The 9740-nt window shown below is 37.2% G+C and overlaps 1 long non-coding RNA gene across 1 annotated transcript; it reads left to right on the forward strand.

Moving 5' to 3' along the window:
* The first annotated feature begins 1665 nt into the window (after positions 1–1665).
* LOC113011037 (uncharacterized) lies at positions 1666–4990 on the forward strand. The gene is made up of 3 exons (XR_003270432.2): positions 1666–1839; positions 2966–3100; positions 4383–4990. It is a non-coding gene; the product is annotated as an uncharacterized LOC113011037 (long non-coding RNA).
* The last annotated feature ends 4750 nt before the right edge of the window (positions 4991–9740 follow it).

Raw genomic sequence — 9740 nt, forward strand, 5'->3', positions numbered from 1 at the left:
AACTCCTCATCCTCTCCTTCAGTCTGGACCAGGAAGTGATGTCAGCACAGATCAGAGTTTTTCCTCTTTAACAGAATGTTGTAGGTGAAACATTTAGAGGACACCAGTCAGCTGCTCTGTGATTCTACAGCCTGTGATTCCAGTTTTTACAGATTCAAGAAGATCTGAGGCCGACTCAATGATCTGCTGTGAGAACACACTCACATGTGACAGAAACCCTCAGAGAAACAAAGTAACATTTTAGTGTTTTGTAATAAAGTAACACACTGATCACAGCTTCACTTCACAGTGAACGAGCAGGAGAGCAACCTCAGACAGCAGCACGTCTGTATACAGGAAGTGTGGAGTGGACTGTACCATCATGGGGCCATAAATATTTAAATTACATACATAACATACATTTACATTTACATACATAACATACATACATCTTTATTTTGTGTAAATGAAGTCGCTTTCTGCTTCAATCCCGAGTCTGCGCGTGCGTCTGTTCAGTCAGCCTGGACAAAAAAGGAATTTCACAAAAAACAAAATAAACTCTTAATAAAAACCTAATTTTTGAATTCCAAATCTGTTATAAGGGACCTCTCCTGTGTGTGGCGACATGAGTGGAGTTTTGGAGCGAGTGCGGCTGAAGAGGAGTGAGTGTGCGTGGAGGAGCTGTGGCGGTGACTGAGCTGAAGTGGATTGTCTGTGTGGATTATCACTTCTCCCTGCAGCCCCTCCCAACTCACTGTACATATATAGCACTGAGGTGTTCCATATTGTAAATAAACTGTCTTCGTTTGTGTGCAAAGAACTCTATCTGCACTTGAGTCCATCCAGTAGCCATGACAAACAAAGTATTTGTACTTTGTTACCTCCTACCTTCCCAGTTTTGACAAAAAAAAGTCAGATCATCAGTTTTTCATTGTAACCCTCACAGCTCGTCTGACTGTGAGTCCCAGCAGCTCTCAGTTCCTTCAAGGAAACTTCGTGTCTCTGAGCTGTGAGGAGGACGACAGCTCTGCTGGATGGACTCTGAAGAGAAACGCAAGCAAACCAAACATCACCCAGTGTGGAGATGGGTGGGGAAAACCAGCTGGTTCTTCCTGTAATATCAGCTACACCCACACATGGCACAGTGGAGTTTACTGGTGTGAGTCCAGAGAGAGTCCCATCAGTAACATGGTTAACCACAGTCACTGGTAAGCTGAGTGTGTGGACTGTTGTTGTGATTTGACGCTGTATAAAATTGAATTGAATATTTTATTTACTGTTCCTCAGCCTGTGAAGCATTGATGGTGTCTCTCAGTATTTAAGGTGGAGTTGGGCTAAGAAAAAACCCCACAAAGCTGAAGGTTTTTATTGTCTGATAAACTACAAAGTCATGAACATGTGACTCAGACTGGATTAACTTCTGGATCACATCTTCTGAACCAGCTCAGAGCTCCTGAAAAAAAAAAAAAGCTGAGGAGAGACCCGGATGGGATTCGCCCACAACAACATGCCCGCAGGCTCCTCTGGGCGATAGCTAAGCCAAAACAGACTGAGGCTACATCTACATCTTCCGGATAAATTTGAAAAGTGTTTTCGTCTGAAAACGCTCCACGTCCACACTATTCACTGTAAAAAAAATCCGTAAAAATACAGTACAATGTACTGTATAAACGTGAAGGAATTTTCCGTATTAGTCATTTACAGGTATTTTTCTGTATTTCTCAACTACTGCAATGCATTGTGGGAAAAAGAACCTGAAAAGGAGGGAAAAGTAAGCGCAAGAGCAGCCATTAGGCTTCTTTCAGGCTTCATCTGGATTTTGGATTCTGAAGTTGGAGAAACTGCCTTCAAATTTCTGTGGTTAGTATTAAAACTCATGTTTCGTTTTATTAAAATAATGTTTTTCAAAAGACTCCGTGTTTTTATTTAGAAAGAATTGTTAATTTATTTGTTAACTGGTTTCGGCTGTCTCCAGACAAGTCAGGAATATTTTGCTGACTCATTTTTTAAAATAATTGTTATTTAGGTTTAACATGACTTAAGCTTTATTTTAATTAATGTTAAAATAATTTTTACTGTGATACCACCAGTTTTGCCCTTCAGTGGCTGAACCAGTTTTCATAAATATTATAGTTAGCTGTCTGTGTCTCTCTGGGTATTACACAGCTGTGACTGCTAACTAGCTAATTAGCGAAAGTCAGCGATGTGGATAACTGGGAAAGTGAGAACTTCATGGTTCTAGAAATTATTCTAGGACTCTAATAAGTACTGTATCAATACCTGTGTTTTACAGTTGGCTCTACTGTACACTTTAAAGGGTTTCAGGCAAAGTTACACTAACCCTAGTTTAAGCCTCAGACCTTCCTGGCTGACGCTAGCAAATGCTAATGTTAGCCTCTGATTTGGGCTGCTAAAGTAAAGACTTTTAGCTAGCTGACCAGCATAGATTATTTCGGTGGTTAACAGACTGTAGTGGTAAAATTATTGAAAGTATAGTTTCACCTCAGCACATTTACAATTACAGTATGTCTATTTTGTAGCACATAGAAATGTTTAGTTAATATTTACAGACAGACACATTTTCCCTGTAACTGTGTTTTTACTCCAACATTTGTTGAAAATGTAATTTATGAAATGCTGAGCAGCATTTCTTGTATGTGGAATATTTTTGTCACCCCACTGTGCTAATGTGATTAAATACTAAAAATTATTACTAAAAAAAATTCAATAATAAATCAATAATAACTATTTCTTGATTGAACTATAATGTAAGCGCAGTGCTGGTGTGCAGGGGCTCTATATGCCTTGTCTATATCAAGCTTTTAGCCAAATATAAGCAGAGATATTTGTATCTTTCTTAAAAATCCAGATCCTTACAGATTATTTGAGAAATGGATCAACAGCTATCACTACTTGAAGCACTTTAAGTCCTGCAGTGGAAAAATATCCCTTATTTCACCTTTGATCACACACTTTGGTTTTCCAGTGCAGAGCAATGGCCAAGAAAAGGAAAGACTTCCCCGAGTGAAAAAAAAGATGAAGATACAAGCTGGTGATGATCCAGAGCAGCTGGTCTCAGGAAATGAAGAAAAACCCTGATCACCTTCTCTACAAACACAAGGTGAGTTTAATGTTGTGGTTGATTTAGTTTTTCAAGGTATGTATGTTACTTTAATTATAAACTGCTTTTGTTGCAACAGAATGATGTTATGTGTATGCAACTCTACGTGAATTATAATCCTTTGTAGGGCTGCGTGATATGACCAAAGTCTCATATCCCAATATAAGACATATCTCTCCTGATAACGATATATATCACAAAATAGTGCATTTTCTGTAAATTCTGTGATTCTCGGGCAACTCGACTTATGTGAAATGTTTTCAGTTGGGCGTCGTGTACCTGGAGTCGAGTGTTTTGACCGATGCATGAAACTATACATTTTTAGACATGAGTTTAAATGGCCGCCATTTTCTTTCTGAGTATTTATTAGACGGCGTGCTGCAAGGAAAAGCCTGTTCTAACGTTTGAGTCTAAGGATTATTTTGAGCACCTGACGACTCTTTTTTGCTTTTCATTCGTAAACTCTCTCGAAACTCTTTCATGTGATTCTTGTGTAGGTGGTTAAAGAGGTTTGTCGTGTTCGAGTGGTGGTGGGGACCAGTTTGTGGCATAATTTGCATAGTACAGTTTTCTGGGGCGTGTCAGACTTTTCATAACCAAACCATGTCCATGCTACAGAGGTAGCCCCTCATTTAACAATAAGGTCCTCGATTTCTTTTGACTGGTCCTTCTGGTTCTGCCTCATCCTTGCTGGCCATGCTGGTATTCTCTGTGCCTTCGTCTGCGTGGTGACTGTAAGCGCCATTTATAGTTACTTGATGTTTTTATTTGAGGTCATTTGTTTGATGCATATTCTGAAATTTTATGTTTGAGAATAATGTATATCATTTCAGTTTAGTTTGAAAAGTCTCAACAGAAACTTGAGCTTTATTGTGAAAGGTTTATGTGGAAAATAAACAAGCGGACGGCGGAGCCACACGATGGTTTTATCCTCACTGTTGGTAACGAAAGTACGCGTAAAAACAGTCACTTGTCCGTCCATAGTGTGGTTATTTTAAGTATAAGAGAAGGAGAGAACTTTAAGAAATAATATAGCAACTACAGTGACCATCAAAACCATGAAAAAAATATTGCCGTAAACAGTTTATTTTGCAACACCACAAAACAAAGAATAGTGTATAATATGAAACGATAGACATTTTTATATCGTAATCTGATATATATCGTCATATCGCACAGCCCTAATCCTTTTTTTGTTTATGTTGTTTATGCTCTAGGTAAAAAAAAAAAAAAAAATATAAACTTTTTAAAAATGTCTTGTTGTTTCTCTTTTTTTCCTCAGAATAAATTGCGACCAGTCTCAATGGCTGACACGGAGGAGCAACACAGCGACACGTTAACTCCGACTGCTGCAGTTCCTGTATGAACTGAGCAACTCTTAAAATCCAAGGAAAAGCTGAGTGTATTTTACTTAAAGCTCAGATGGACCTTGATGTACTAACATGCAGGCTGCATTCAGGACTTTGTCACACTGTTATATGAAGAGCGGTAACAAGACTTTGTAGTAATTTGTCTTACTATTGTCTTATTTGTTGTGATTTAGGGTCTGTGCGCACTAGCAGAGGTTTTTGTTTGTAACTGTAACCTCGTTTTCAGAGCCTTGTCTAACATTTAATGGTCATGAAATATGTCAGACTTTTTCCTCTACTTAACCAGCTTAGAGAATTTGAACACCGTGGAGAAAAAGGTGTGCATTAAGGATTTTGAACTATGATGTTTAAGTGTTGTCACTGCTGAGGTTTCGTGGACACAGATCCTTATTCACTATGCTGCTGTTTACAGTTTAACTTTTCATCAGAACAAGCACTTCTAATTATACTTTGCTCCTCACTGACAAAACAAGTCCCGTAAATACACTTTTATCTTTAAGTTTGGGACAGTAATCTGTCTTAATGTATTATGTGTTGTTAGGGCTGCTCAATTAATCGAATTTTAATCACGATTACGATCTGGGCTTTCAACGATCATTAAAAATGACTGAGCCGATTATTAGCCCCTCCCTCATTTATCCGCGACACCTTAAAGGCCGTCTGTGAAAATATTGTCGGGCATAAACCAGTCCGTGGCGCAAAAAAGGTTGGAGACCGCTGATTAAGAGGACCCGAGGGAAGCTCGGAAAGCTCGGAAAGCTAAGCAGAAGTTATTTGGAGAGGAGAGTGACTGCCGTTGGTTGAAAAGAGAGTTTAAAAAAAAAAAAAAACTTCAGTGGTGTTGCACACTATTTTATATTATTTTTTTTAAAGTCATTGTTAACCCTTTAAAGCCGGTCAGAGCAGCACGCTCCGTTTTGCGTAACTATTTTTAAATCCCTGTAGAACCTGAACCGTGTAAGCTAGCGCAATAATTTGTTTTGCATATGAAACCGGAGGAGTTGTACTTACATCTGATGCCATCAGCTTGTCCTCGGTCACGGTTTCGTTCCACATATAGCTTTGCAAAAATTGCATAAAAAGCGCTTGCAGGAACAAAAACATAATATTCCAGAAACACGCTTTGCCGTTACTATCAGCTGTTCGTAACACTTCCCACAGTAAAATGATGCACCTGCTGTTTTCTTTGCAAATTTGCATCATAGGATTGTTTTTTGTTTTTCCTGCAGTATATAAAAATTGCTGTATCTCCAAAATAAAACTATGAAGACACTCAAAATAAATTTCCTGTGGTGGGAAACTATTTTTTTGCAACTTTATTGTATTTAAAGTTTTGAGGGATAAACCTCTTAAATTTCTCCAAGTAGAAATATATGTAAACAAAACAAAAACGATTTTCAATTTTTTTTGTAGTTTATTGCACTTTTTTGCAATTTATGTAATTACTATGGACTTAATGCATACATATTATTAAAATATGGGCTATAACAGTTGTATTGATGTATAGCAACTTGAAATGCTCCCACAAATGGCACTACAGCATGTAAAAAAAAAATAATATAAGCTCTGGTGGACTTGGTTCTATGGTAGGTCTTAAAGGGTTAAATAAATATCGTCAAATAATCGTGATCTCAATTTCAGTGAAAATAATCGTGATTATCATTTTTGCCATAATCGAGCAGCCCTATGTGTTGTAGCTATCATATGGGGAAAAGTCCTGTGGTTATCCATCAGTCCTGTTCGAATAAGCCCAAAGTTCAGGAACATCTTCTTTAGATCTGTTCAGTTGTATTCATGTGGCACCACTTAAACAGTCAACAAATTTTGACTCAAGTATGTTATATTGTAAGGTAAAGAGCCCAAAGAGTTAATCTCAGACAAATGTTCACACAAATGTGAATTACATTCACTTCATTAATCAAGTGAATGCAATTCAGTAATCAAAGGTGTTTGGCTATAACTGACTACATGTGTATACTGTATCATAAGTGGACAGAGATGGATGTAAACCACACCTTAACCATTTGGCTGAGGCAAAACTACCACAAGGCAGTGATTCTAACTAAAAGGTACTCTGGATATTATTAAATGTGAACATGTCATTAAATATGACATTTTTTGTTTGTCAGGTGTCCTGTTTGAAGAAAACACTTGGTAGCCACTTGAATGAATGTAAATAAACACATTTACATGAGGGCAACCTGATTTCAAGGAAATAAAAATGCTCAAATTTGAAAGCTTGTGAGTTATTTTGTTCATGTATCAGCTGTTTAGTAGTTTTATGACAAGATGGATGCTGTCATTATATTTAAGTATAGTGTTTGAGTTAAGGAGAATAAAAGAATATTTAACATTAATTGTACCAATGTTGTTGTGTACGAAGCACAAATTAATTTAAGTTTTAATTTATGAATTTTTGAGTACATGGTGTACTAGGTTGTAATTGCATAGAAATGTACGTTTAAGGATATAAAGAACTATATTTAATGAGTTACAGTGAAAAGAAGTGCTTGGAAATAGTAATATAAACAGAAATTTCAATTTTTCTATTAACGGAAAATATCAGTTAATGATACAGAAAATATACTGTGAATAAACGGAATTTTCTGTTTTATAGCTGAAGGAAATGTCCGTAAATAGTACAGAGAGTATACTGTAAATCTACAGAATTTTCCGTTTTATCATTTACAGAAAGGTCCGTCAAACCTCCGTAAAAAAACAGAAAATGTACTGGCAGAAAATTACCAGGACATTTTCTGTTTTTCTACGGAATATTTTTTTACAGTGTTGTTTTCAGTCATTCTGAGTTTTTCGTTCACATTGAAACGACTAATCACCCTGTGTCATTTCTGTCTGCCGTTTATTTATTTTTCGGCTCCCTAAAACATCACGGCAAAATGTTGAGGAAAAACAAGATTTTTAAATGAAACACTTTTATGAAAAATAAAAGGCGTTTCTGTTGAGCTAGCATTTCAGCAAAAAACGTTATAAAATTAAAAAAAAAAACAGAATAGCCGAAAGATTAACCGTAACAATAGTCACTTATTAAATTCGTAGTATTCACAGACTGCAGTGTAATTGTTCCAAACTTAAACACTCACCTGATTGTTCGCGCCAGCAGTGTTGTTGGAAGACGACGCCATCGTTCACTGAGGGACAAGTTAACAGAGCCCCCACCCGATACAATGCGCGCTACTTTGAGAGCATGGGAAATGACCACTTCTCATGTAGTGGCTGGGAAAACGTCTCATAATTGATCAGTTACGGCATAATTTGTACACATTACTGCTTGAAAGCGCTTTAGTAACTGAGTTTTAGCAGTTATGCATGACATGTTTTCTAAACATTATCAAATAATACAGTGCAGGAGGTGTTTGATAAATTATGTTCATTCCCAGGTTTCCTGAAGGCAACATGAAAAATGGACCATCTTGAGCCTGCAGCGGTCTGCTGTCACTCATGATTCCCCGCCCCTCTCTGTGTAGCCACGCCCACCAGGCCAAAACAGGGCCAAAAGTCTGTAACTGAAAAATAGAGATCTGAAAGTGAAAAAAAAAAAATTGAAGCTGAGAGAAAAATCCGAACCTGAAGAATTTTTTTTTTGTACATTAATTTAAAAGATCTGAATCTGAAAAAATGTAATCTGAGACTGAATACATTTTTTTTAAAAATAATAATAATGAAAAAAAGATTACTGAAAATTTTTAAATAAAGTTTACTCACAGCGGCATGTCTAGAAAAGTTTTGTTGGGGGGGCCAGGTAGGGGCACAGATTTGGAGAAGGGTGGCAGATGTAATTGGCAGATAAAACAATTCTACCAACCGTTAACCATAATTCAATAACCCTGTAAATCTAATAATGCGCTTTTAACTCTTATTAGAATGAGATTTTAACCACTACGGTGCAAAGTTTTTAGATACTGCGTTGATAAAGTACAAGAGATACAATCAGTCAGTGTTTATTCAGCATTCAAGGACATCAATATTTGCATAGTATTTTTACTGACATGTAGTGCACATATGTTTTGGGCAAAAACATTTTTGAATATTAAAATATGAACATTTTTAACATACAATTGGCAAATTAGCCAATGCCAATGCAAAACCAATGCCTGTTAAAAAAAAGAAGAAGATAATCTTCTCACAAACTGGTGTTTGATTTTGAAACAGGAAAAAAGTGGAGAAACAACTGAAAAGACTAACATTTGAATAAAACCTGAAAGCAAGTAAATAGTTTATATGCTGCCTTACTTTGGTAATATTGAGAACAACACTGGCTGATGATGAAATGCAGTCAGCTGGCATGGTGACACTGCCAGTATTAAGCTGCAGGGCTGGACTGGGACAAAAAATTGGGCATTTTCACTACAGATTGGCCCACCAGGTATTAAAGCCATAAAGCCTTTGAATGAAAACAAATGCTGTTGTGACAGTGATGTACGCTGTCTTTTTGGTATATGTATGATTTCTATACATTTTACGTCAGATAAAAACTTTCTTCGCAAGATTCAGATAATTATTTAATAAAAGCTAGACATTTTAAATGAGAATAAAAAAGAAAAGTATTTCTTTGTGCCCCCTCTCCCTGTTAATGCCCTACCTGGCCCCCTGGCAACACTTTGCTAGACCCGCCCCTGCACAGTTACCAGCTGTCAGCTACATAAAAAAAGGATCCTGGTGTTATTTATCTCTCAGAAACAGTTCATAACTTCCCTTCAACTCATTCCTGTCACCTAAAAGGTAAACCTGTTTCTCCATCACAGCTCTGATGATTCAGTAAGGACATCTCCTGGTTTCATCTTCATGTTTCCCTCTCATCAGATAACCAAACCGACATCATGACCAGCAGCTTTACAGCTGTGGCTCCAGCAAACATCAGCTGATACTAGAAATTAGTATTAAATAAATTCTAACAACAGCTGATCAAGCTTAAACGTGCTGCTGTTGTTTAGCGCGACATCTGCTGGTTTCCTGTTTCTGGCGCAAAGTGGGCGATAAACAAACAAGAGAGACGATCAGCTGATCATTGATCAGTTTCATGATTGAAGTAGCAACAGGAGAGGGAGGAGAGAGAATAAGAGAAGAAGAGGGAGCTGTAAAGACAGAATAACTCCAGCTTTGTGTCTTTTTCCATCCTAGCTGAAGTCCGGGACAAACTGCGTCTCTTCTCAGCTCAATACGAAACCTGTAATATTTTCTCTGAATGAGGGACCATTCCATTTTTTAAGGAGCTGTTGGCAACTCTACTAACTAACCTTATGAATAAAATA

Source organism: Astatotilapia calliptera, chromosome 3, assembly GCF_964374335.1.
Source record: "Astatotilapia calliptera chromosome 3, fAstCal68.1, whole genome shotgun sequence".
Classification (NCBI taxonomy): Eukaryota; Metazoa; Chordata; class Actinopteri; order Cichliformes; family Cichlidae; genus Astatotilapia; species Astatotilapia calliptera.